Raw genomic sequence first — 26406 nt, 5'->3', positions numbered from 1 at the left:
CTGCTACTGCACAGCAAGCGGTACCGGAGCGCCAAGTCTAGGTCCAAGAGGCTTCTCAACAGCTTCTACCCCCAAGCCATAAGACTCCTGAACATCTAATCAAATGGCTACCCAAACTATTTGCAAAATGACATCAAATTTATCAGAAATACAGTGTAGACATTGTTAATGTTGTAAATGGATATTGTAGCTGGAAATGGCTGATTTTTGATGGAATATCTACATAGATGTACAGAGGCCCATTATCAGCAACCATCAGTCCTGTGTTCCAATGGCACGTTGTGTTTGCTAATCCAAGTTGATCATTTTAAAAGGCTAATTGATCATTAGAAAACCATTTTGCAATTATGTTAGCACAGCTGAAAACTGTTGTGCTGATTAAAGAAGCAATAAAACTGGCCTTCTTGAGACTAGTTGAGTATCTGGAGCATCAGCAATTGTGGGTTCGATTACAGGCTCAAAATGGCCAGAAACAGAGAACTATCTTCTGAAACTCATCAGTCTATTCTTGCTCTGAGAAATGAAGGCTATTCCATGCCAGAATTTGTCAAGAAACTGAAGATCTCATACAACGCTATGTACTACTCCCTTCACAGAACAGCGCAAACTGGCTCTAACCAGAATAGAAAGAGGAGTGGGAGGCCCCGGTGCACAACTGAGCAAGAGGACAAATACATTAGAGTGTCTAGTTTGAGAAACAGACGCCTCACAGGTCCTCAACTGGCAGCTTCATTAAATAGTACCCGGAAAACACCAGTCTCAATGTCAACAGTGAAGAGGCGACTCCGGGATGCTGACCTAGACAGAGTTGCAAAGAAAAAGCCATATCTCAGACTGGCCAATAAAAATAAAATATTAAGATGGGCAAAAGAACACAGACACTGGACATAGGAAGATTAGAAAAAAGTGTTATGGACAGACGAATCGAAGTTTGAGGTGTTCTGATCACAAAGAAGAACATTTGTGAGACGCAGACCAAATGAAAAGATGCTGGAGGAGTGCTTGATGCCGTCTGTCAAGCATGGTGGAGCCAATGTGATGGTCTGGTGGTGCTTTGGTGGTGGTAAAGTGGGAGATTTGTACAGGGTAAAAGGGATCTTGAAGAAGGAAGGCTATCACTCCATTTTGCAACGCCATGCCATACCCTGTGGACAGCGCTTGATTGGAGCAAATTTCCTCCTAAAACAGGACAATGACCCAGAGCACATCTCCAAACTTTGCAAGAACTATTTAGGGAAGAAGCGGTCAGCTGGTATTCTGTCTGTAATGGAGTGGCCAGCACAGTCACCGGATCTCAACCCTATTGAGCTGTTGTGGGAGCAGCTTGACCGTATGGTACGTAAGAAGTGCCCATCAAGCCAATCCAACTTGTGGGAGGTGCTTCAGGAAGCATGGGGTGAAATCTCTTCAGATTACCTCAACAAATTGACAACTATAATGCCAAAGGTCTGCAAGGCTGTAATTGCTGCAAATGGAGGATTCTTTGATGAAAGCAGTTTGAAGGACACAATTATTATTTCTATTAAAAATCATTATTTCTAACCTTGTCAATGACTACATTTCCTATTCAAACTGATTTCATGTATGTTTTCATGGAAAACAAGGACATTTCTAAGTGACCCCAAACTTTTGAACGGTAGTGTACATATTACCTCAACTAACCTGTACCCCCGCACATTGACTCGATACCGGTACCCCCTGTATATAGCCTCGCTATTGTTATTTTACTGCTGCTCTTTAATTATTTGTTACTTTTATTTCTTATTATTTATTTTTTAAATGTTTTTTGGTTATTTTTTGGGGTATTCTTTCTTAAAATTGCATTGTTGGTTAAGGGCTTATAAGTTAGCATTTCACTGTAAGGTCTAAACCTGTTGAATTCGGCGCATGTGACAAATAACATTTGATTTAATTTGATTTGTTGTGAAAAAATAACAACAATGTAATCAATTTTATAATAAGGCTGTAACGTAACAAAATGTGGAAAAAGTCAAGGGGTCTGAATACTTTCCGAATGCACTGTATTTCCCATGCCAATAAAGCCCATTTGAATTGAATTGAGATGGGGTTAGAAATGGTTAGAAAGAGGGGTTAGAGAGAGAGAGAGAGAGAGACAGAGGGTTAGAGAGAGAGAGAGAGAGAGAGAGACAGAGGGTTAGAGAGAGAGAGAGAGAGAGACAGAGGGTTAGAGAGAGAGAGAGAGAGAGAGACAGAGGGTTAGAGAGAGAGAGAGAGAGAGAGAGAGAGAGACAGAGGGTTAGAGAGAGAGAGAGAGAGAGAGAGAGAGAGAGACAGAGGGTTAGAGAGAGAGAGAGACAGAGAGAGACAGAGGGTTAGAGAGAGAGAGAGAGAGAGAGAGAGAGAGAGAGAGAGAGAGAGAGAGAGAGAGAGAGAGAGAGAGAGAGAGAGAGAGAGAGAGAGAGAGAGAGAGACAGAGAGAGAGAGAGAGAGAGAGAGAGAGATAGAGAGACAGAGGGTTAGAGAGAGAGAGAGAGAGAGAGAGAGAGACAGAGGGTTAGAGAGAGAGAGAGAGAGAGAGAGAGAGAGAGGGAGAGAGAGAGAGAGAGAGAGAGAGAGAGAGAGAGAGAGAGAGAGAGAGACAGAGGGTTAGAGGGTTAGAGAGAGAGAGAGAGAGACAGAGGGTTAGAGGGTTAGAGAGAGAGAGACAGAGGGTTAGAGAGAGAGAGAGAGAGAGAGAGACAGAGGGTTAGAGAGAGAGAGAGAGAGAGAGAGAGAGAGAGAAGAGAGAGAGAGACAGAGGGTTAGAGGGTTAGAGAGAGAGAGAGAGAGACAGAGGGTTAGAGGGTTAGAGAGACAGAGACAGAGGGTTAGAGAGAGAGAGAGAGAGAGAGAGAGAGAGAGAGAAGAGAGAGAGAGAGAGAGAGAGAGAGAGAGAGGGTAAGAGAGAGAGAGAGAGAGAGAGAGAGAAGGAGAGAGAGAGAGAGAGAGAGAGAGAGGGTTAGAGAGAGAGAGAGAGAGAGAGAGAGAGAGAGGGTTAGAGAGAGAGAGAGAGAGAGAGAGAGAGAGAGAGAAGGGTTAGAGAGAGAGAGAGAGAGAGACAGAGGGTTAGAGAGAGAGAGAGAGAGAGAGACAGAGGGTTAGAGAGAGAGAGAGAGAGAGGGTTAGAGAGAGAGAGAGAGAGGTACAGAGGGTTAGAGAGAGAGAGAGAGAGAGAGAGAGAGAGAGAGAGAGAGAGAGAGAGAGAGGGTTAGAGAGAGATGAGAGAGAGACAGGGGGTTAGAGAGAGAGAGAGGGTTAGAGAGAGAGAGAGAGAGAGAGAGAGAGAGAGAGAGAGAGAGAGAGAGAGAGAGAGACAGAGGGTTAGAGAAAGAGAGAGAGAGAGAGAGAGAGGGTTAGAGAGAGAGAGAGAGAGAGAGAGAGGGTTAGAGAGAGAGAGAGAGAGAGAGAGAGAGGGTTAGAGAGAGAGAGAGAGAGAGACAGAGGGTTAGAGAGAGAGAGAAAGAGAGAGGGTGAGAGAGAGAGAGAGAGAGAGAGAGAGAGAGAGAGAGAGAGACAGAGGGTTAGAGAAAGAGAGAGAGAGAGAGAGAGAGAGGGTTTAGAGAGAGAGAGAGAGAGAGAGAGAGGGTTAGAGAGAGAGAGAGACAGAGGGTTAGAGAGAGAGAGAGAGAGAGAGAGAGAGAGAGAGAGAGACAGAGGGTTAGAGAGAGAGAGAGAGAGAGAGAGAGAGGGTGAGAGAGAGAGAGAGACAGAGGGTTAGAGAGAGAGAGAGAGAGAGAGAGAGGGTTAGAGAGAGAGAGAGAGAGAGAGAGGTTAGAGAGAGAGAGAGAGAGAGAGAGAGACATAGGGTTAGAGAGAGAGAGAGAGAGAGAGAGGGGGTTAGAGAGAGAGAGAGAGAGAGACAGAGGGTTAGAGAGAGAGAGAGAGAGTGAGAGAGAGAGAGAGGGTTAGAGAGAGAGAGAGAGAGAGAGAGGGTTAGAGAGAGAGAGAGAGAGAGAGAGACAGAGGGTTAGAGAGAGAGAGAGAGAGAGAGAGAGAGAGAAGTCATGCAGAGGAACAGCTCCTGACTTGTTATAACTTTTTGTTTGTTAAGAGCGAGATTGACACGATTCAATTAGCAAAAAATGTATAGGTAATCAAATTGTACAACTGAAGATCAACAAAGGAGGAAAAAATTGACAGAGAGTGAGTTAAAAGACCAATCTTCATCGTGGTAGCTAGCCAAATTCAAATCGGTCAGTTAGCTTAACGTCTAGCTCTAACTGTTTACTGGTGGTAACCATAGCAACATGGCCACTGAGGCAGCGCTAGCAGCGTTAGCAGCGACAGAAACTGAGAGACTTTCCCCGCTTTTTTTTGAATACCCAGCAGAAATCAAATCAGAGAAAGGAAGAATCAATTTTAAACACAGAATTCTGAGGGAGAACCCAGAAACTTTGTTTGCCGACTGCTCACAAAACAGGACTGTTACAAACCTGTTATTTTACACAGACCACACTACTGCCTGGCATACAGCTGTAACCAGGCATTTCAGCTATACCACGAAGAAAGGCATCTGCAAGGGAAGGCAAATCCACATTTTTGAGGACAGCGATAAGGACCAGGAAAACAGGTTTCTGACAGTAAATATGTATCAGAACGGCACTGTCATGGTCCAGGGCAGTGAGGCTGCACTCAGCTCTGTTGTGCAGGACTTCCCCACCCTAACGAAGATAGCGGAAAACAAAAAAGAAAAGGACAGCACCCCGACCTCTCCCCTCACCTCAGGCACCCCAACAGCAGGACCATCCTCCCCCCTGCCTTCCTACAACCACCAGAGCCAAGACCCCACTACCATCAGCCTGTTGAGAGACAGGCTGGCAGTGTTAGAGGTATGGGTTACTGAGCTGAAGGAGCAGCTCCCCAGCTACACCACCACCAGTCCAGACACAGAGCTTCTACAGGACCAGATCAACCAGTGCAGGACCCAGCTGAAGAACTCTGTCCAGGAGCTGAGAGAGAGCCTTACCACAGCGCTGGAGGAGGTAAAGGCCACCATGAGGAGAGAGCTGGTGCAGGTAAAGGAGGAGATGGCAAAGGAGTTGTCTGGCATCAAGAGGGTGCTGCAACACAGAGAACAGACTGTAGAGACTCCTAGAGAGAAGCTGCAGCCCCTCACCACCCCTAACACCCCCACCGACCCACCTTTACCCACAACCCCCCCCCATACCGACAACACTTTACCCACACACCCAGTCAACAAGGAGGCTCACATGGAGACACCTACGACAGAGAGAAGCTCTCTGGCCCCCCCTGACACACCCCCCACACCCCTCCATGTACACAGGCCCTGTGTACTCCAGCCCCAGACCGTAAACACACTAATCTGGTAAAACCCACTGAGGTGGCCATCCTCATTGACTCAAATGGGAAATTCATCCAAGAAGATAAACTCTTCCCCCAACACAAGGTGCGCAAAATATGGTGCCCAAAAACACAGGATGCACTCCACATCCTGTCCCAGCCTGACTTTGGCACACCAGGCCACATTATTATTCACACCGGCACCAACAACCTACGAGAGGAGCAGGAGAGAGTAGGCAGGCTGGTCAACAGAGTAGCAGAGAGGGCCTCTGAGCGGTTCCCCAACTCCCACATCACCATCTCCACTCTGCTGCCCCCAAAGACTTCCATCACCGTACCATTCAGAAAGTCAACGCTGACATCACCAGAGGGTGTGGCCTACTCCCAAACGTACACGTTGCTCACCACACAACAATCACCCCAGAGCATCTGCCCGACTACTCCCACCTGAGGAAGCAGACAGTAGGGATGTTTGTCAAGTCTCTAAAGGACGTGGCACTTGGTAGACAAACACCCCATGCCGCACTGGACAGAGGACCACCCAGAGACCCCCTACCAGACCACTGCACCAACAAGGAGCCCCAGGCCCCTTCAACGCCACACCAGACCCAGCGCACCCCACAGGCCCCACCCACCACCAGACCATCACCACTTCCATCGGGCTTAGCCAGACCGGACCGGGCCCAGCCTACTACCCCGCACCAGACCACCACCCCTACCAGACCAGAGAGGAAGCCCCACGGCCCAGACCTGGCCCCCCTCCACTCCACAGGGCCCAACAGCAGGACCAGCGCAGCTACGCAGAGGTCGTCAGAGGACAGGAGAACCCTGTGGGATTGAGTGAGATTAAACAGCTCCTCCAATACATCTGCACTAAACTGCACTAAACACACACGGACGCATATACACACACACACACACACACACACACACACACACACACACACACACACACACCTATTGTACTAAAATGTACTTGTTCAATGAATAGGAATGTTTATATATATAACAGAAAAAAATGTTAGCTGTTATCCTGTTTATCTCGCTCTTAACAACTTAATAGTTAGTTACTGTATTTCTGACTGCTATTCTTTCTTTTGGAACATGAAATCACTGTCAGTTAGCATGTGGAACATTCAGGGCCTAAACTCATCAACCTTTGGACTGAAGAGTTTAGCACTGGAGTTCAACAAAAATCTTAAAGATGTTGACGTCATCATTCTGCAGGAGACATGGTGTAAGGCTGACATTGTCACTCACTGTCCCACAGGTTACAGAGAGGTAATTGTGCCGTCACAAAAACACAGCTCTGTCAATAGAGGCAGAGACTCTGGAGGACTGATCATTTGGTACAAATCCGACCTACAACATCTAATTGATCCCCTCAAAATTGGCAAATATCACATTTGGTTAAAACTGAAAAAAGAACTTGTACTGACAGAAAAAGATGTGTTCCTTTGCGCAATTTATATCCCCCCTCAGAATCCCCATATTACTCAGAGGAGATCTTCCCCACCCTTGAGGAAGAGACGTGCCATTTCCAGGCCCAGGGAAATGTGCTCATCTGTGGGGACACAAATGCGCGCACAGGAACACTACCTGATCTAACGAGCACACGAGGGGACAGCTTTATTACAGGCCATAATGTTTCTAACTGTCTTAATCTCCCCAATAGAAACAACAGTGACAGCACCGTCAACAAAAACGGAAGGGATCTGTTGCAGCTCTGTAGAAGCTTGGGTCTGTACTTTGTCAATGGTAGGTTACGGGGGGGACTCTTTGGGGAGATTCACCTACTGCTCACCTCTTGGCCACAGTACAGTAGACTATATGATCACAGACATTGACCCCTTCTCTCTCAGCTCATTCACTGTCAAGCCACTAACACCTCTGTCTGATCACAGCCAAATTACATTGTTCCTCAAAAGAACAGACATGGAAACAACCACACATTCACAGCCCAGTAAGCTGTACAACATCAGACATTCATACAGATGGGCCCAAAACAGCACAGAAGAATACCAGAAAGCAACCTGGAACCAAAATATCCAAACACTCTTAGATAACTTTCTGGATACCACATTCACTCACAATAAAGAAGGCATCAATCTAGCAGTACAAAACATCAACTATATATTCAGGCAAACGGCAAAAGAAGCACAATTGAAATTGATAAAAAACAAAACAAAAAAGATCACAGATGACAACTGGTTTGATGCAGATTGTAAAATTATAAGGAAAAAACTTAGAACACTATCCAACCAAAAGCACAGAGACCCAAATAATGGTGAATTACGCCTTCATTACTGTGAGACTTTAAAACTCTATAAACGTACACTCAGAACCAAAAAGCACAGTACAACAGAAAGCAGCTGACGCTAATTGAGGAGTCCATAAACACAAACAACTTCTGGCAAAATTGGAAAAAAATTAAAAAATCTAAACAAGAAGAATTAGCGATACAAAATGGTGACATTTGGACAACCCATTTTAAAAACACTCTACAACACCGTTCAAATTGACACAAACGCAGAACAACGCCAAATTCATGAGAAGTTGAATGGATTAGAAAGAGCTATAAAGGACAATCAAAATCCACTGGACTCCCCAATTACTGACCAGGAGCTCTATAAGAAACTTCAGGCTCTCAAATTTAAAAAGACATGCGGACCTGATGGCATCCTAAATGAGATGCTCAAACTCACTAGTGCAAAATTTCAATTGGCTATATTAAAACTGTTTAATTTGATCCTGAGTGTAGGTTATTTCCCCTGACATCTGGAATCAAGGACTCATAACCCCAATCTTTAAAAACGGAGACAAATTTGACCCTAACAATTACAGAGGCATTTGTGTGAACAGTAACCTGGGGAAGGTTTTCTGTAGTATTATAAATGTAAGAGTTCTAAACTTCCTTAATAAGCACAATGTCTTGAGTAAAAGCCAAATTGGATTTATACCAAAACATCGCACGACCGATCATATTTACACCCTACACACCCTGATAGATAAACATGTCCACCAAAATAATACCAAAATATACGCTTGCTTTATCGACTTCCAAAAAGCATTTGATTCTATTTGGCACACAGGACTGTTCTACAAAGTTATTGAAAGTGGTGTAGGGGGTAAAACATATGACATAATTAAATCAATGTATACTGGCAATACGTGCAGCATTAAAATTGGCAAGAAAAGAACAGAATTCTTTAACCAGGGGCGGGGCCTTCGTCAGGGGTTGTAATCTGAGCCCAGCACTCTTCAATATTTACATCAACGAATTGGCCACTATTCTAGAAAAATCCTCAGCCCCTGGTGTTAGTCTCCATAATTCAGAGGTTAAATGCCTACTCTTCGCCGATGACCTATGCCTGCTGTCACCCACAGCACATGGCCTACAGCAGAGCCTGGACCTGCTAGAGCAGTACTGCCAGACCTGGGCCCTGGCAGTAAACCCCAAAAAAGACTAAAATAATGATTTTCCAGAGAAGATCCAGATCTCAGGGAATTAGACCAAAGTTCTCAATTGGTACAAAATATATAGAGCACTGCACACACTACAATTACTTAGGTTTAAAAATAAGCTCAACTGGACACCTTAATGAAGCAGTGAATGAACTGAGAGAGAAAGCACGCAGGGCATTCTACGCAATTAAAAAGCAAATTCAAATTGAAATACCTATTAAAATTTGGCTAAAACTAATTGAATATGTCATTGAACCAATTGCACTTTATGGCAGCGAGGTGTGGGGTCCACTTGCAAAACAAGATTTCATCAAATGGGACAAACATCCCATTGAAACCCTGCACGCAGAGTTCTGTAAGATTCTCCTACATGTCCAGAGGAAAGCTACAAACAATGCATGCAGGGCAGAATTAGCAAATATCCACTAATAATAAAAACTCAAAAAAGAGCAATTAAGTTTTGGAAACATCTAAAATACAGTGACCCCCTCTCATATCATTACCAAGCCCTGCAATACCAAGAGCTGAACAAAGAAAAGAGTCCCCTCATCCAGCTGGTCCTGGGGCTGAGTTCACAAACCTGTTCTACTAACACACTGAAGCCTCAGGACCAGAACATCCAATCAATCAGGATAAACCAAATTACAACACAGTCAAAACAAAACTATATTGCTTATTGGGAAACACAAGCACAAGCACAGAGCAAAATGCAGTACTATCTGGCCCTAAATCGACAGTACACCGTGGCTAAATATTTGACCATGGTTACTGATCAAAACTTTAGAAAAACCTTGACAAAGTACAGGCTCAGTGAGCACAGCCTTGCCATTGAGAAGGGTAGACACAGGAAAACCTGGCTCCCCTGTAGAGGAAAGGCTGTGCAACCACTGCACAATAGCAGAACCTGAGACGGAGCTGCATTTCCTGACAAAATGTCAAAAATATAAAACAATTAGAGAGTGTCATTTCCCCAAATTTGAAACTCTTATTCAAGGTTTCAAAGACCTCTCTGATGAGGATAGGCTACCCGTCCTGTTGGGGAGGACGCAGAGAGCTGTGGGTTGGCAGCGCACTACATTGCTGCCTGCCATAAGTTGAGGGACAGTGTCTGACAGACCAATCAACCTGCACATGTCCTTTACTGTATATTTATTGTTATTGTTGAATGTATGGTTATTTTGACCCTTGGTTATTGTTGTTACGGTTGTCCCGTTGACAATTTTGATTATCTTTTTTTACATTGTAAACAAGCTTTGGCAATATGTACATTGTTACGTCATGCCAATAAAGCAAATTGAATTGAATTGAATTGAATTGAGAGGGTTAGAGAGAGAGAGAGAGAGAGACAGAGGGTTAGAGAGAGAGAGAGAGAGAGAGGGTTAGAGAGAGAGAGAGAGAGAGAGAGGGTTAGAGAGAGAGAGAGAGAGAGACAGAGGGTTAGAGAGAGAGAGAGAGAGAGACAGAGGGTTAGAAGAGAGAGAGAGAGAGAGAGAGAGAGAGAGAGAGAGAGAGAGAGAGAGAGAGAGAGAGAGAGAGAGAGAGAGAGAGAGAGAGAGAGAGAGAGAGAGAGAGAGAGAGAGAGAGAGAGACAGAGGTACAGAGAGGGGGACCATCACTGTCTGAAGCTAAAGCTGTCACACTTGTTAGACGCTGTGTGGTGGTGGAGTCACCAGTGGTCCTGTTACAGCTTACAGACATATGATCCCCTCTGTGTGTGTGTGTGTGTGTGTGTGTGTGTTCTGACATCTTACAATAATCCTACATTGTGGTCACATTCTAAGGGGATATTGGAGTATTAAGTCATTCTCTGGGAAGCAGTTATGAATGATGTTGTAGTTTGGTTTCAGATGAGGAACACACATAGTAGGAAGAGACAGAACTGGGACACAGAACTGATAGCAGGAAGAGACAGCACAGGGACACAGAACTGATAGCAGGAAGAGACAGCACAGGGACACAGAACTGATAGCAGGAAGAGACAGCACAGGGACACAGAACTGATAGCAGTTCTAGGCCCTCTCCTTTTCTCCCTATACACCAAGTCACTTGGCTCTGTCATATCCTCACATGGTCTCTCCTATCATTGCTACGCTGACGATACACAACTAATCTTCTCCTTTCCCCCTTCTGATAACCAGGTGGCGAATCGCATCTCTGCATGTCTGGCAGACATATCAGTATGGATGACGGATCACCACCTCAAGCTGAACCCCTGGCAAGACGGAGCTGCTCTTCCTCCCGGGGAAGGACTGCCCGTTCCATGATCCGCCATCACGGTTGACAACTCCGCCTGTGTCCTCCTCCCAGAGTGCGAAGAGCCCTAGGCGTGACCCTGGACAACACCCTGTCGCTCTCCGCCAACATCAAGGCGGTGACCCGCTCCTGCAGGTTCATGCTCTACAACATTCGGAGAGTACGACCCTGCCTTACACAGGAAGCGGCACAGGTCCTAATCCAGGCACTTGTCATCTCCCGTCTGGACTACTGCAACTCACTGTTGGCCGGGCCTCCCTGCCTGTGCCATTAAACCCCACAACTCATCCAGAATGCCGCAGCCCGTCTGGTGTTCAACCTCCCAAGTTCTCTCACGTCACCCGCTCCTCCACACACTCCACTGGCTTCCAGTTGAAGCTCGCATCCGCTACAAGACCATGGTGCTTGCCTATGGAGCAGTGAGGGGAACGGCACCTCTGTACCTTCGGGCTCTGATCAGTCCCTACACCCAAACGAGGGCATTGCGTTCATCCACCTCTGGCCTGCTGGCTCCCTTCCTCTGCGGAAGCATAGTTCCCGCTCAGCCCAGTCAAAACTGTTCGCTGCTCTGGCACCCCAATGGTGGAACAAGCTCCCTCACGACGCCAGGACGGCGGAGTCACTCACCACCTTCCGGAGACATTTGAAACCCCACCTCTTTAAGGAATACCTGGGATAGGATAAAGGAATCCTTCTACCCCCCCCAATTGTAAAGTGGTTATCCCACTGGCTATAGGGTGAACGCACCAATTTGTTAGTCGCTCTGGCTAAGAGCGTCTGCTAAATGACTAAAATGTAAAATGTAAATGAAGAGACAGCACAGGGACACAGAACTGATAGCAGGAAGAGACAGCACAGGGACACAGAACTGATAGCAGGAAGAGACAGCACAGGGACACAGAACTGATAGCAGGAAGAGACAGCACAGGGACACAGAACTGATAGCAGGAAGAGACAGAACAGGGACACAGAACTGATAGCAGGAAGAGACAGCACAGGGACACAGAACTGATAGCAGGAAGAGACAGCACAGGGACACAGAACTGATAGCAGGAAGAGACAGCACAGGGACACAGAACTGATAGCAGGAAGAGACAGCACAGGGACACAGAACTGATAGCAGGAAGAGACAGCACAGGCTGTGAAAGAATGGCTGGGCTGTGGTCCTCTGTAGCTCAGCTGGTAGAGCACGGCGCTTGTAACGCCAGGGTAGTGGGTTCGATCCCCGGGACCACCCATACACAAAAATGTATGCACGCATGACTGTAAGTCGCTTTGGATAAAAGCGTCTGCTAAATGGTATATTATTATTATATTATAGAGCCGCTGGGCTGAGAGCCGCTGGGTTGAGAGCCGCTGGGCTGAGAGCCGCTGGGCTGAGCAGAAAGGTGGAGGAGAAGAGGTAAAGTGACCCAATAGCCCCTTAATTCAATCTCTGGCTGCCTAGGGCAAAAGTAGTGCACTCTGTGGAATAGGTGGCCTGGGTTAGAGAGCGGCTGAGCTGGACAGCTGAGGAGGACGTTAGTAAAGAGGGAAAACGACCCAAATCAATCTGGGCACGGTCTCACCCTGGGCACGGTCTCTGACTCACCCTGGGCACGGTCTCTGACTCACCCTGGGCACGGTCTCTGACTCACCCTGGGCACGGTCTCTGACTCACCCTGGGCACGGTCTCTGACTCACCCTGGGCACGGTCTCTGACTCACCCTGGGCACGGTCTCTGTCTCACCCTGGGCACGGTCTCACCCTGGGCACGGTCTCTGTCTCACCCTGGGCATGGTCTCTGACTCACCCTGGGCACGGTCTCTGTCTCACCCTGGGCACGGTCTCTGTCTCACCCTGGGCACGGTCTCTGACTCACCCTGGGCACGGTCTCTGTCTCACCCTGGGCACGGTCTCACCCTGGGCACGGTCTCTGTCTCACCCTGGGCACGGTCTCTGTCTCACCCTGGGCACGGTCTCACCCTGGGCACGGTCTCTGTCTCACCCTGGGCACGGTCTCTGTCTCACCCTGGGCACGGTCTCTGACTCACCCTGGGCACGGTCTCTGTCTCACCCTGGGCACGGTCTCACCCTGGGCATGGTCTCTGTCTCACCCTGGGCACGGTCTCTGACTCACCCTGGGCACGGTCTCGGTCTCACCCTGGGCACGGTCTCACCCTGGGCACGGTCTCTGTCTCACCCTGGGCACGGTCTCTGTCTCACCCTGGGCACGGTCTCTGACTCACCCTGGGCATGGTCTCTGACTCACCCTGGGCATGGTCTCTGACTCACCCTGGACACGGTCTCACCCTGGGCATGGTCTCTGACTCACCCTGGGCATGGTCTCTGTCTCACCCTGGGCACGGTCTCTGACTCACCCTGGGCACGGTCTCTGACTCACCCTGGGCACGGTCTCTGACTCACCCTGGGCATGGTCTCTGTCTCACCCTGGGCATGGTCTCTGTCTCACCCTGGGCATGGTCTCTGACTCACCCTGGGCACGGTCTCTGACTCACCCTGGGCACGGTCTCACCCTGGGCACGGACTCACCCTGGGCATGGTCTCTGACTCACCCTGGGCATGGTCTCTGACTCACCCTGGGCATGGTCTCTGACTCACCCTGGGCATGGTCTTTGTCTCACCCTGGGCATGGTCTCTGACTCACCCTGGGCATGGTCTCTTTGGTGAACGTAAGTGTTATGTTGGCGCAGCTGTTGTCGTGGTAACCGGAGCTGGGGTGGCATTTGGTGGGCGGTGGGGAGGAGGGGTGGCACTCCCCCAGACCCAGACACGGCCGGATGAAACACTGCTCCTCCCTGATTGGTACACAGCTCTGACCAGTCAGACACCCGGCCCCACCTCCTCCGCTACCGTGACCTTTAACCCCAACGCTGACTCGGCAGGACTGAAGACCACACCACATCTGAAATCAATCAATGAATTAATCAATCAATATATCACATCTGTAACACACAACAAAAATATCTACATTTGAGATATAGGAAAGAATACACACATTTATTCAAGACACCACGGTTACAAAATTGCAGTAACTTTCCCAACATTTCAAGGTTTTCCAGAAATCCCAGTTTGAGGATTCCCTCCCTGATTACAGAATCTAACTAGGATTTCTGTCAAACCTGGAACTTTTTGGGAATGTTACCGGAGTTTTGCAACCCTATAAGATACACGTAGATATGTAAAAGGTAAGAGAGGAGAAGTGAAGTTTGGGTACGCACTCTAGTACAGACAACCTTCCCATCAGAGCACTGGCAGGTGTTGCAACCTTCACCCCACTTCGCTCCTTCAGGGGTTGGACGACTGTTCCCCGAGCACGGCCTCAGAGTCACTGTAACACACCCAAGACTTTACATGTCATCTCTACTGACTGTGTGTGTGTGTGTGAGTGAGAGAGAGAGAGAGAGAGAGAGAGAGAGAGAGAGAGAGAGAGAGAGAGAGAGAGAGAGGGGGAGAGAGAGAGAGGGGGAGAGAGAGAGGGGGAGAGAGAGAGAGAGAGAGAGAGGGAGAGAGAGAGTGTGAGAGCATGAGAGAGAGAGAGAGAGAGAGAGAGAGAGAGAGAGAGAGAGTGTGAGAGCATGAGAGAGAGAGAGAGAGAGAGAGAGAGAGAGAGAGAGAGAGAGAGAGAGAGAGAGAGAGAGAGAGAGAGAGAGAGAGAGAGAGAGAGAGAGAGAGAGAGAGAGAGAGAGAGAGAGAGAGAGAGAGAGAGAGAGAGGGAGAGAGAGAGTGTGAGAGCATGAGAGAGAGAGAGAGAGAGAGAGAGAGAGAGAGAGAGAGAGAGAGAGAGAAAGAGAGAGAGAGACAGATTGTGAGAGCATGAGAGAGAGAGAGAGAGAGAGAGAGAGAGAGAGAGTGTGAGAGCATGAGAGAGAGAGAGAGAGAGAGAGAGAGAGACAGATTGTGAGAGCATGAGAGAGAGAGAGAGAGAGAGAGAGAGAGAGAGAGAGAGAGAGAGAGAGAGGTGAGAGCATGAGAGAGAGAGAGAGAGAGAGAGAGAGAGAGAGAGAGAGAGAGAGAGAGAGAGAGAGAGAGAGAGAGAGAGAGGGAGAGAGAGAGAGTGAGAGCATGAGAGAGAGAGAGAGAGAGAGAGAGAGAGAGAGAGAGAGAGAGAGAGAGAGAGAGAGAGAGAGAGAGAGAGAGAGAGAGAGAGAGACAGATTGTGAGAGCATGAGAGAGAGAGCGCGAGAGAGCGACTGAAAGAGCGAGTGAAAGACTGTGAGTGAAAGAGTAGGGATGGGCACGTTTAATCGAAATATCCGCATATCCGAACGGATGTTAGTAGAGACTAACACTTGTGAGACAGAGTATTCATTTTTGGAGAACTTTTTTTAGGCCCAATTTTAACAATGAAAAGTCTTTGTCTAAATTAAATTCTCAATGATGTTACATTGTTACACACATATATGATATAACTGCCAAAATAATGGAAACACTTCCAGAATCTATGCCAAGATGCATTGAAGCTGTTCTGGCTCGTTGGTGGCCCCAAGGCCCTATTAACACACCTGGCTCGTTGGTGGCCCCAAGGCCCTATTAACACACGTTATGTTTCCTTTATTTTGGCAGTTACCTGTACCATGACATTTGAAACGCTTCATTTAATAAAACAACACACTTTAGATTGTACTGTTTATGTAGCCTATGGTGCGTTGTGCTACGGCTGATAAAGAAGTAAGGTGGCTGTCATTGTTTACAGTTACACACTAGTAAAAAAACTCATTTTCTCACTCACGGGCTCACGGGTTGAGTTTTACATGAAAAGGCATTTTACTACCACAGTGCATTTAGCCCTCTGGTCAGCCCTGACAACAGTATGCTATTTTCCCCAACTTCAAATAGCGATTAGCCTACAGGTACGCACCAATGGAGAGTCCACAAGACCTGACACAGATCAATGCAAAACCCACAGCAGAAGACTTTTTTGGAAACAGAATCAGTTCTACAGTATAATGATGGCTGCGGTTACCGGAACGTTACCGGAACGTTACCGGAATAGCATCCTGAAAACTACTGCACACCGTCTGCTGTTGTGGCATTTTGCGTCATTCTGATTGGTTAAGAGATTAGAACAAAAGTGTTGTTATTTTTTGTTGTAAAAAAAACCAAACATGATTATCCGCATATCCGAAAGAAATATCATACAATTATTGGAATAGTAAAATAATTTCCCCATGAAAGAGAGAGATTGTGAGCTAGTGTTGTCTGAGACCCTTACCTTCTTCACAACGTGGTCCAGCTCGGTCTTGGGGACACAGGCAGTGGAAGCCATTGATTTCATCGACACAGGTAGCACCAAACGCACACGGAGAGGACTGGCATTCGTTGATATCTGACACACACACACACACACACAGCGGTCAGGAACGATCCAATTATGTTTGACATTAAGACTTTAGCTACACTGTTTTGAAGTTAGATTTTTTGGGGGCTGACAATCACATCATCTCTGTCTCTGGAACAGAGTTAATAACAGTCTTTAAATCAGTCAGGATGGATGTACCCCTCTAGATCTACATTAGACCCAGGTATGTAGAGCTGAAGGGTGTATCCCAAATAGCACCCTATTCCCTACATAGTGCACTACTTTAGACCAGGGCCCATAGGGGAATAGGGTGCTATTTGGGATGTAGCCCGAGGAAAGCTGAAGGACAGTAGAACAAAGCTTAGTGACAGGAGGAATGTGATGATCATCTGAAAGCCTTTAAGAGGGAAAACGATCCGTGTAATCACTGTCAGATAGAGACCTGGCTGTGTCTGACCCAGACCAGACCCAGCCACTCTAACTTACGGCTCGGCCAGAGATCATGACATGGGGTTGAGGAAGGGAGAGGCAGGGTGAGGAGATACTTACTGATCCTGCAGTCTGGCCCAGCGAACCCTGGAGCGCACTCACATCGATACCAGTTATCACCATCTACACAGGTACCACTGTTATAACTGGAGAGGAGGAAGAGGAGGAGAGGACGAAGAGGAGGACAGGAGGAGAGGACGAAGAGGAGGAGAGGAGGAGAGGACGAAGAGGAGGAGAGGAGGAGAGGACGAAGAGGACGAGAGGACGAAGAGGAGGAGAGGACGAAGAGGAGGAGAGGACGAAGAGGAGGAGAGGATGACGAAGAGGAGGAGTGGACGAAGAGGAGGAGAGGACGAAGAGGAGGAGAGGGCGAAGAGGGGGAGAGGACGAAGAGGAGGAGAGGGCGAAGAGGGGGAGAGGACGAAGAGGGGGAGAGGACGAAGAGGAGGAGATGACGAAGAGGGGGAGAGGGCGAAGAGGGGGAGAGGACGAAGAGGGGGAGAGGACGAAGAGGAGGAGATGACGAAGAGGGGGAGAGGACGAAGAGGAGGAGAGGACGAAGAGGAGGAGAGGACGAAGAGGAGGAGAGGGGGGAGAGGACGAAGAGGAGGAGATGACGAAGAGGAGGAGAGGACGAAGATGAGGAGAGGAGGCGAGGACGAAGAGGAGAAGAGGACGAAGAGGGGGAGAGGACGACGAAGAGGAGAGGACGAAGAGGAGGAGAGGACGAAGAGGAGGAGAGGGCGAAGAGGAGGAGAGGACGAAGAGGGGGAGAGGACGAAGAGGAGGAGATGACGAAGAGGAGGAGAGGAGGAGAGGACGAAGAGGAGAAGAGGACGAAGAGGACGAAGAGGGGGAGAGGACGAAGAGGACGAAGAGGGGGAGAGGACGAAGAGGACGAAGAGGGGGAGAGGACAACGAAGAGGAGAGGACGAAGAGGAGGAGAGGACGAAGAGGAGGAGAGGACGAAGAAGAGGAGAGGGCGAAGAGGGGGAGAGGACGAAGAGGGGGAGAGGACGAAGAGGAGGAGATGACGAAGAGGAGGAGAGGACGAAGAGGAGGAGAGGAGGAGAGGACGAAGAGGAGGAGAGGACGAAGAGGAGGAGAGGACGAAGAGGAGGAGAGGACGAAGAGGGGGAGAGGACGAAGAGGGGGAGAGGACGAAGAGGAGGAGATGACGAAGAGGAGGAGAGGACGAAGAGGAGGAGAGGAGGAGAGGACGAAGAGGAGGATGAGGGAAGAGGACGAAGAGGAGAAGAGGACGAAGAGGACGAAGAGGGGGAGAGGACGAAGAGGAGGAGAGGACGAAGAGGAGGAGAGGACGAAGAGGAGGAGAGGGCGAAGAGGAGGAGAGGGCGAAGAGGAGGAGAGGACGAAGAGGGGGAGAGGACGAAGAGGAGGAGATGACGAAGAGGAGGAGAGGACGAAGAGGAGGAGAGGAGGAGAGGACGAAGAGGAGGATGAGGGAAGAGGACGAAGAGGAGAAGAGGACGAAGAGGGGGAGAGGACGACGAAGAGGAGAGGACGAAGAGGAGGAGAGGACGAAGAGGAGGAGAGGATGACGAAGAGGAGGAGTGGACGAAGAGGAGGAGAGGACGAAGAGGGGGAGAGGACGAAGAGGGGGAGAGGACGAAGAGGAGGAGAGGACGACGAAGAGGAGGAGAGGACGAAGAGGGGGAGAGGACGAAGAGGAGGAGAGGACGACGAAGAGGAGGAGAGGACGAAGAGGAGGAGAGGACGAAGAGGGGGAGAGGACGACGAAGAGGGGGAGAGGACGACGAAGAGGAGGAGAGGACGAAGAGGAGGAGAGGACGAAGAGGAGGAGAGGACGACGAAGAGGAGGAGAGGACGACGAAGAGGAGGAGAGGACGAAGAGGAGGAGAGGACGACGAAGAGGAGGAGAGGACGAAGAGGAGGAGAGGACGAAGAGGAGGAGAGGACGAAGAGGGGGAGAGGACGACGAAGAGGAGGAGAGGACGAAGAGGAGGAGAGGACGAAGAGGGGGAGAGGACGACGAAGAGGAGGAGAGGACGAAGAGGAGGAGAGGACAAAGAGGAGGAGAGGACGAAGAGGAGGAGAGGACGACGAAGAGGAGGAGAGGACGACAAAGAGGATGAGAGGACGAAGAGGAGGAGAGGACGAAGAGGAGGAGAGGACAAAGAGGAGGAGAGGAGGATGAGGGAAGCGGACGAAGAGGAGAAGAGGAGGATGAGGGAAGAGGACGAAGAGGAGAAGAGGAGGATGAGGAGAGCAGGGACAGAGAAAAAGAGGAGGGTGAGAGCGAGAGAGAAAGGGATCAGTCGCAGTTCAACAACAAAACATCTTAGTCAAACTGAAGTCTCTCCGCCTTCGTCCCGAATTACAACCTTATCCCCTACATAGTGCCCTATGGGGTCCTGGTCAAAAGTAGTGTACTATGTAGGGAATAGGGTGCAATTTGGGACCAAGCCTCATACTAGGAAGGGCAGGGGGATATCTATATCAAACATAAATAGCTCTACCATTATGTCACATACTTCAAGGTGGTATTCCCCTTCAATCAAACAACATACAATAACCATCAAACATACAATAACCATTAAACATATTACATTTTTAGTCATTTAGCAGACGCTCTTATCCAGAGCGACTTACAGTTAGTGAGTGCATACATTATTTTGTATTTTTTCATACTGGCCCCCCATGGGAATCGAACCCACAACCCTGGCGTTGCAAACGCCATGCTCTACCAACTGAGCTACCTGCCGGCCATTCCCTCCCCTACCCTGGACGACGCTGGGCCAATTGTGCGCCGCCCCATGGGTCTCCCGGTCACGGCCGGCTACGACAGAGCCTGGATTCGAACCAGGATCTCTAGTGGCACAGCTAGCACTGCGATGCAGTGCCTTAGACCTCTGCACCACTTGGGAGGCAAACAACATACAATAACCATCAAACAGCATACAATAACCATCAATAACCATTTAAACAACATACAATAACCATCAATAACCATTTAAACAACATACAATAACCATCAATAACCATTTAAACAACATACAATAACCATCAATAACCATTTAAACAACATACAATAACCATTATAGTCTGTGTCCTTCCTTCCATCAACATAACCATTATAGTCTGTGTCCTTCCTTCCATCAACATAACCATTATAGTCTGTGTCCTTCCTTCCATCAACATAACCATTATAGTCTGTGTCCTTCCTTCCATCAACATAACCATTATAGTCTGTGTCCTTCCTTCCATCAACATAACCATTATAGTCTGTGTCCTTCCTTCCATCAACATAACCATTATAGTCTGTGTCCTTCCTTCCATCAACATAACCATTATAGTCTGTGTCCTTCCTTCCATCAACATAACCATTATAGTCTGTGTCCTTCCTTCCATCAACATAACCATTATAGTCTGTGTCCTTCCTTCCATCAACATAACCATTATAGTCTGTGTCCTTCCTTCCATCAACATAACCATTATAGTCTGTGTCCTTCCTTCCATCAACATAACCATTATAGTCTGTGTCCTTCCTTCCATCAACATAACCATTATAGTCTGTGTCCTTCCTTCCATCAACATAACCATTATAGTCTGTGTCCTTCCTTCCATCAACATAACCATTATAGTCTGTGTCCTTCCTTCCATCAACATAACCATTATAGTCTGTGTCCTTCCTTCCATCAACATAACCATTATAGTCTGTGTCCTTCCTTCCATCAACATAACCATTATAGTCTGTGTCCTTCCTTCCATCAACATAACCATTATAGTCTGTGTCCTTCCTTCCATCAACATAACCATTATAGTCTGTGTCCTTCCTTCCATCAACATAACCATTATAGTCTGTGTCCTTCCTTCCATCAACATAACCATTATAGTCTGTGTCCTTCCTTCCATCAACATAACCATTATAGTCTGTGTCCTTCCTTCCATCAACATAACCATTATAGTCTGTGTCCTTCCTTCCATCAACATAACCATTATAGTCTGTGTCCTTCCTTCCATCAACATAACCATTATAGTCTGTGTCCTTCCTTCCATCAACATAACCATTATAGTCTGTGTCCTTCCTTCCATCAACATAACCATTATAGTCTGTGTCCTTCCTTCCATCAACATAACCATTATAGTCTGTGTCCTTCCTTCCATCAACATAACCATTATAGTCTGTGTCCTTCCTTCCATCAACATAACCATTATAGTCTGTGTCCTTCCTTCCATCAACATAACCATTATAGTCTGTGTCCTTCCTTCCATCAACATAACCATTATAGTCTGTGTCCTTCCTTCCATCAACATAACCATTATAGTCTGTGTCCTTCCTTCCATCAACATAACCATTATAGTCTGAATCCCAAAATGGCTCTCTATTCTGTGTATAGTGCAGTACTTTTGACCAGAGCCCTATCGGTAGTCCACTCTAAAGGGGATAGGTTGCCTCTAACATGTTCTGGTCTCCTTTAAATGACCAGATGATATTTCTGTTAACTACCTGAGGTTACACACACACACACACACACACACACACACACACACAATCGGCTGGAGTACTGAGTGCACAACAGGGTTAGGCTGAACGCACCCTAGGGAGGGGAGGGAGGGAGGATGGGAGCGAAGGAGGGGTGAGTCAGTGTTTCCCAGAGAGACAGAGAGAACCTGCAGGTGAGAAACTTCCCAACAACAGTACAGACTGCAGAACAAATCAGGGTTCAAATACTATTCGCCATCATTTTAAATAATGTATCTGGGCCAGATCCCGCCCGTCTGGCGGGCCAGGCAGGCTATAGAAAATGTTTAAATATTTGATAGATTTGAAATACTATTTGAACTCTGGAACGGTGCAAAGTAGAGGAATACCTTGTCCTGTTCTGATCTGTTGACGCTTGTTCGACTCTATAGGAAATGTTTTCCACTTACCATGGGTGGGGATTACAGTCGTTGGTATCTGAAAGAAAGAGAGTTATGTTATTTTTCACTTGCATGTGAGCAGAGACGACAACAGACTAGAGAGAGAGAGGAAGAGAAGGGGGAGAGAAGAAAGAGAGAGGGGGGAGAGAAGAGACCCCCCCCCCCCAATCCACAACCATAATACCCCCCCTCCCCCCCACCAGGGGGTGATATTAATGATCAGGTAGTCCTGTAAGCAGGGACACCAGGGGGTGATATTAATGATCAGGTAGTCCTGTAAGCAGGGACACCAGGGGGTGATATTAATGATCAGGTAGTCCTGTAAGCAGGGACACCAGGGGGTGATATTAATGATCAGGTAGTCCTGTAAGCAGGGACACCAGGGGGTGATATTAATGATCAGGTAGTCCTCTAAGCAGGGACACCAGGGGGGTGATATTAATGATCAGGTAGTCCTCTAAGCAGGGAGACCAGGGGGTGATATTAATGATCAGGTAGTCCTGTAAGCAGGGAGACCAGGGGGTGATATTAATGATCAGGTAGTCCTGTAAGCAGGGACACCAGGGGGTGATATTAATGATCAGGTAGTCCTCTAAGCAGGGACACCAGGGGTGATATTAATGATCAGGTAGTCCTCTAAGCAGGGACACCAGGGGGTGATATTAATGATCAGGTAGTCCTGTAAGCAGGGACACCAGGGGGTGATATTAATGATCAGGTAGTCCTGTAAGCAGGGACACCAGGGGGTGATATTAATGATCAGGTAGTCCTCTAAGCAGGGAGACCAGGGGGTGATATTAATGATCAGGTAGTCCTCTAAGCAGGGACACCAGGGGGGTGATATTAATGATCAGGTAGTCCTGTAAGCAGGGACACCAGGGGGTGATATTAATGATCAGGTAGTCCTCTAAGCAGGGACACCAGGGGGTGATATTAATGATCAGGTAGTCCTCTAGCAGGACACCAGGGGGTGATATTAATGATCAGGTAGTCCTGTGCAGGACACCAGGGGGTGATATTAATGATCAGGTAGTCCTCTAAGCAGGGACACCAGGGGGTGATATTTATGATCAGGTAGTCCTCTAAGCAGGGACACCAGGGGGTGATATTAATGATCAGGTAGTCCTCTAAGCAGGGACACCAGGGGGTGATATTAATGATCAGGTAGTCCTGTAAGCAGGGACACCAGGGGGTGATATTAATGATCAGGTAGTCCTCTAAGCAGGGACACCAGGGGGTGATATTAAAGGTAGAACAGAAGAGCCGGTGAGTATACCCACTCTGTTTACAGGTGTCTCCCTCCCAGCCCTCCTTGCAGACGCAGGTGAAGGAGTCCCCGCTGGTCACACAGGTCCCGCCGTACTCACAGGGGTTAGGAAGACAGCTGCTGCTCTTCGCTAGAGGAGGAGAGAGAGAGATGAGAGGACAGCAGTGTTAGTTCATCTGGCTCATATTCATTTGGGTACCGTAGCAAATTTTGTAAAAACATTGTGCAACAAAAAAGCGAACGCAAGTGTGTCCTATTGGATGAGTTGAAATAGTACCTCCACGTTTCAGCCTGGTTAGTGCCTAGTGAACAGACCCTGGTCTAGACCCAGGGGAGGGAGGAGGGAAGGAATGAGGAGGGGACTAACTCAGACTAACTCAGCTGTATTACAGGTAGCCCCTCCCATCCAAACTAATTTACCTATATTACAGGTAGCCCCTCCCATCCAAACTAATTTACCTATATTACAGGTAGCCCCTCCCATCCAAACTAATTTACCTATATTACAGGTAGCCCCTCCCATCCAAACTAATTTACCTATATTACAGGTAGCCCCTCCCATCCAAACTAATTTACCTATATTACAGGTAGCCCCCTCCCATCCAAACTAATGTACCTATATTACAGGTAGCCCCTCCCATCCAAACTAATTTACCTATATTACAGGTAGCCCCTCCCATCCAAACTAATTTACCTATATTACAGGTAGCCCCTCCCATCCAAACTAATTTACCTATATTACAGGTAGCCCCCTCCCATCCAAACTAATTTACCTATATTACAGTTAGCCCCTCCCATCCAAACTAATTTACCTATATTACAGGTAGCCCCTCCCATCCAAACTAATTTACCTATATTACAGGTAGCCCCCTCCCATCCAAACTAATTTACCTATATTACAGTTAGCCCCTCCCATCCAAACTAATTTACCTATATTACAGGTAGCCCCTCCCATCCAAACTAATTTACCTATATTACAGGTAGCCCCCTCCCATCCAGGGGAACAGTTGCACTGGAAGGTGTCTCCCTCGTCATGGCATGTTCCTCCGTTGTTACAGGTAGCCTCGTCACACTGGCTCTCACCTGGAGACAGACACAGGATTAAAACATTATAACTTTTATAACACACAGGATTAAAACAGAGCTTTCATAACACACAGGATTAAAACAGAGCTTTTATAACACACAGGATTAAAACAGAGCTTTCATAACACACAGGATTAAACAGAGCTTTCATAACACACAGGATTAAAACAGAGCCTTTATAACACACAGGATTAAAACAGAGCTTTCATAACACACAGGATTAAAACAGAGCTTTCATAACACACAGGATTAAAACAGAGCTTTCATAACACACAGGATTAAAACAGAGCCTTTATAACACACAGGATTAAAACAGAGCTTTCATAACACACAGGATTAAAACAGAGCTTTCATAACACACAGGATTAAAACAGAGCTTTCATAACACACAGGATTAAAACAGAGCTTTCATAACACACAGGATTAAAACAGAGCTTTCATAACACACAGGATTAAAACAGAGCTTTCATAACACACAGGATTAAAACAGAGCTTTCATAACACACAGGATTAAAACAGAGCCTTTATAACACACAGGATTAAAACAGAGCCTTTATAACACACAGGATTAAAACAGAGCTTTCATAACACACAGGATTAAAACAGAGCTTTTATAACACAGAGGATTAAAACAGAGCTTTTATAACACACAGGATTAAAACAGAGCTTTCATAACACACAGGATTAAAACAGAGCCTTTATAACACACAGGATTAAAACAGAGCTTTCATAACACACAGGATTAAAACAGAGCCTTTATAACACACAGGATTAAAACAGAGCTTTCATAACACACAGGATTAAAACAGAGCTTTTATAACACAGAGGATTAAAACAGAGCTTTCATAACACACAGGATTAAAACAGAGCTTTCATAACACACAGGATTAAAACAGAGCCTTTATAACACACAGGATTAAAACAGAGCCTTTATAACACACAGGATTAAAACAGAGCCTTTATAACACACAGGATTAAAACAGAGCCTTTATAACACACAGGATTAAAACAGAGCCTTTATAACACACAGGATTAAAACAGAACTTTATAACACACAGGATTAAAACAGAGCCTTTATAACACACACATATAGTACACCCCTGGGTGAATACTTCCAACCATCAGCACATCAAATCCAATCAAATGTTATTTGCCACATGCGCTGAATACAACAGGTGTAGACATTACAGTGAAATGCTTACTTACAAGCCCTTAACCAACAATGCAGTTAAAAAAAAAAGTGTTAAGCAAAAAATAGATAAGTAAAAAATAAAAGGACTATTTGCATTTGCCGGGGTTCTAAGTGACCCCAAACTTTTGAACGGTAGTGTACATGTGGGTAGAGTTAAAGTGACAATGCATTAATCATAAACAGAGTAGTAGCAGCGTAAAAAAGGGGGATGGGGTGGGGTGGGTTGGGTTGGGGGGGGTCAGTGCAAATAGTCCAGGTAGCCATGATTAGCTGTTCAGGAGTCTTATGGCTTGGGGGTAGAAGCTGTTAAGAAGCCTTTTGGACCTAGACTTGGCGCTCCGGTACCGCTTGCCGTGCGGTAGCAGAGAGAACCAGATGACTAGGGTGGCTGGAGTCTTTGACCATTTTTAGGGCCTTCCTATGACACCGCCTGGTATAGAGGTCCTGGATGGCAGGAAGCTTGGCCCCAGTGATGTACTGGGCTGTACGCACTACCCTCTGTAGTGCCTTGTGGTCGGAGGCCAAGCAGTTGCCATACCAGGCGGTGATGCAACCAGTCAGGATGCTCTCGATGGTGCAGCTGTATAACTTTTTGAGGATCTGAGGACCCATGCCGAATCTTTTCAGTCTCCTGAGGGGGAATAGGCTTTGTCGTGCCCTCTTCACGACTGTCTTGGTGTGTTTGGACCATGATAGTTTGTTGGTGATGTGGACAACAAGGAACTTGAAGCTCTCAACATGTTCCACTACAGCCCCGTCGATAAGAATGGGGGCGTGCTCAGTCCTCTTTTTTTTTTTTTCCTGTAGTCCACAATCATCTCCTTTCTCTTGATCACGTTGAGGGAGAGGTTGTTATCCTGGCACCACACTGCCAGGTCTCTGACCTCATCCTATTAGGCTGTCTCATCGTTGTCGGTAATCAGACCTACCATTGTTGTGTTGTCGGCAAATTTAATGATGGTGTTGGAGTCGTGCCTGGCCTGGCCATGCAGTCATGGGTGAACAGGGAGTACAGGAGGGGACTGAGCACGCACCCCTGAGGGGCCCCCGTGTTGAGGATCAGCGTGGCAGATGTGTTGTTACCTACCCTTACCACCTGGGGGCGGCCCGTCAGGAAGTCCAGGATCCAGTTGCAGAGGGAGG

General features: G+C 47.4%; 1 pseudogene; it reads right to left on the bottom strand.

Moving 5' to 3' along the window:
- Window positions 1–26406, bottom strand: part of LOC121555765 — a 179418-nt pseudogene that overhangs the window by 9805 nt on the left and 143207 nt on the right.

This window comes from Coregonus clupeaformis, unplaced genomic scaffold, assembly GCF_020615455.1.
Source record: "Coregonus clupeaformis isolate EN_2021a unplaced genomic scaffold, ASM2061545v1 scaf0037, whole genome shotgun sequence".
Classification (NCBI taxonomy): Eukaryota; Metazoa; Chordata; class Actinopteri; order Salmoniformes; family Salmonidae; genus Coregonus; species Coregonus clupeaformis.
The sequence above is the reverse complement of the archived record's forward strand: the minus strand, read 5'-3'. Positions and strand labels throughout refer to the sequence as shown.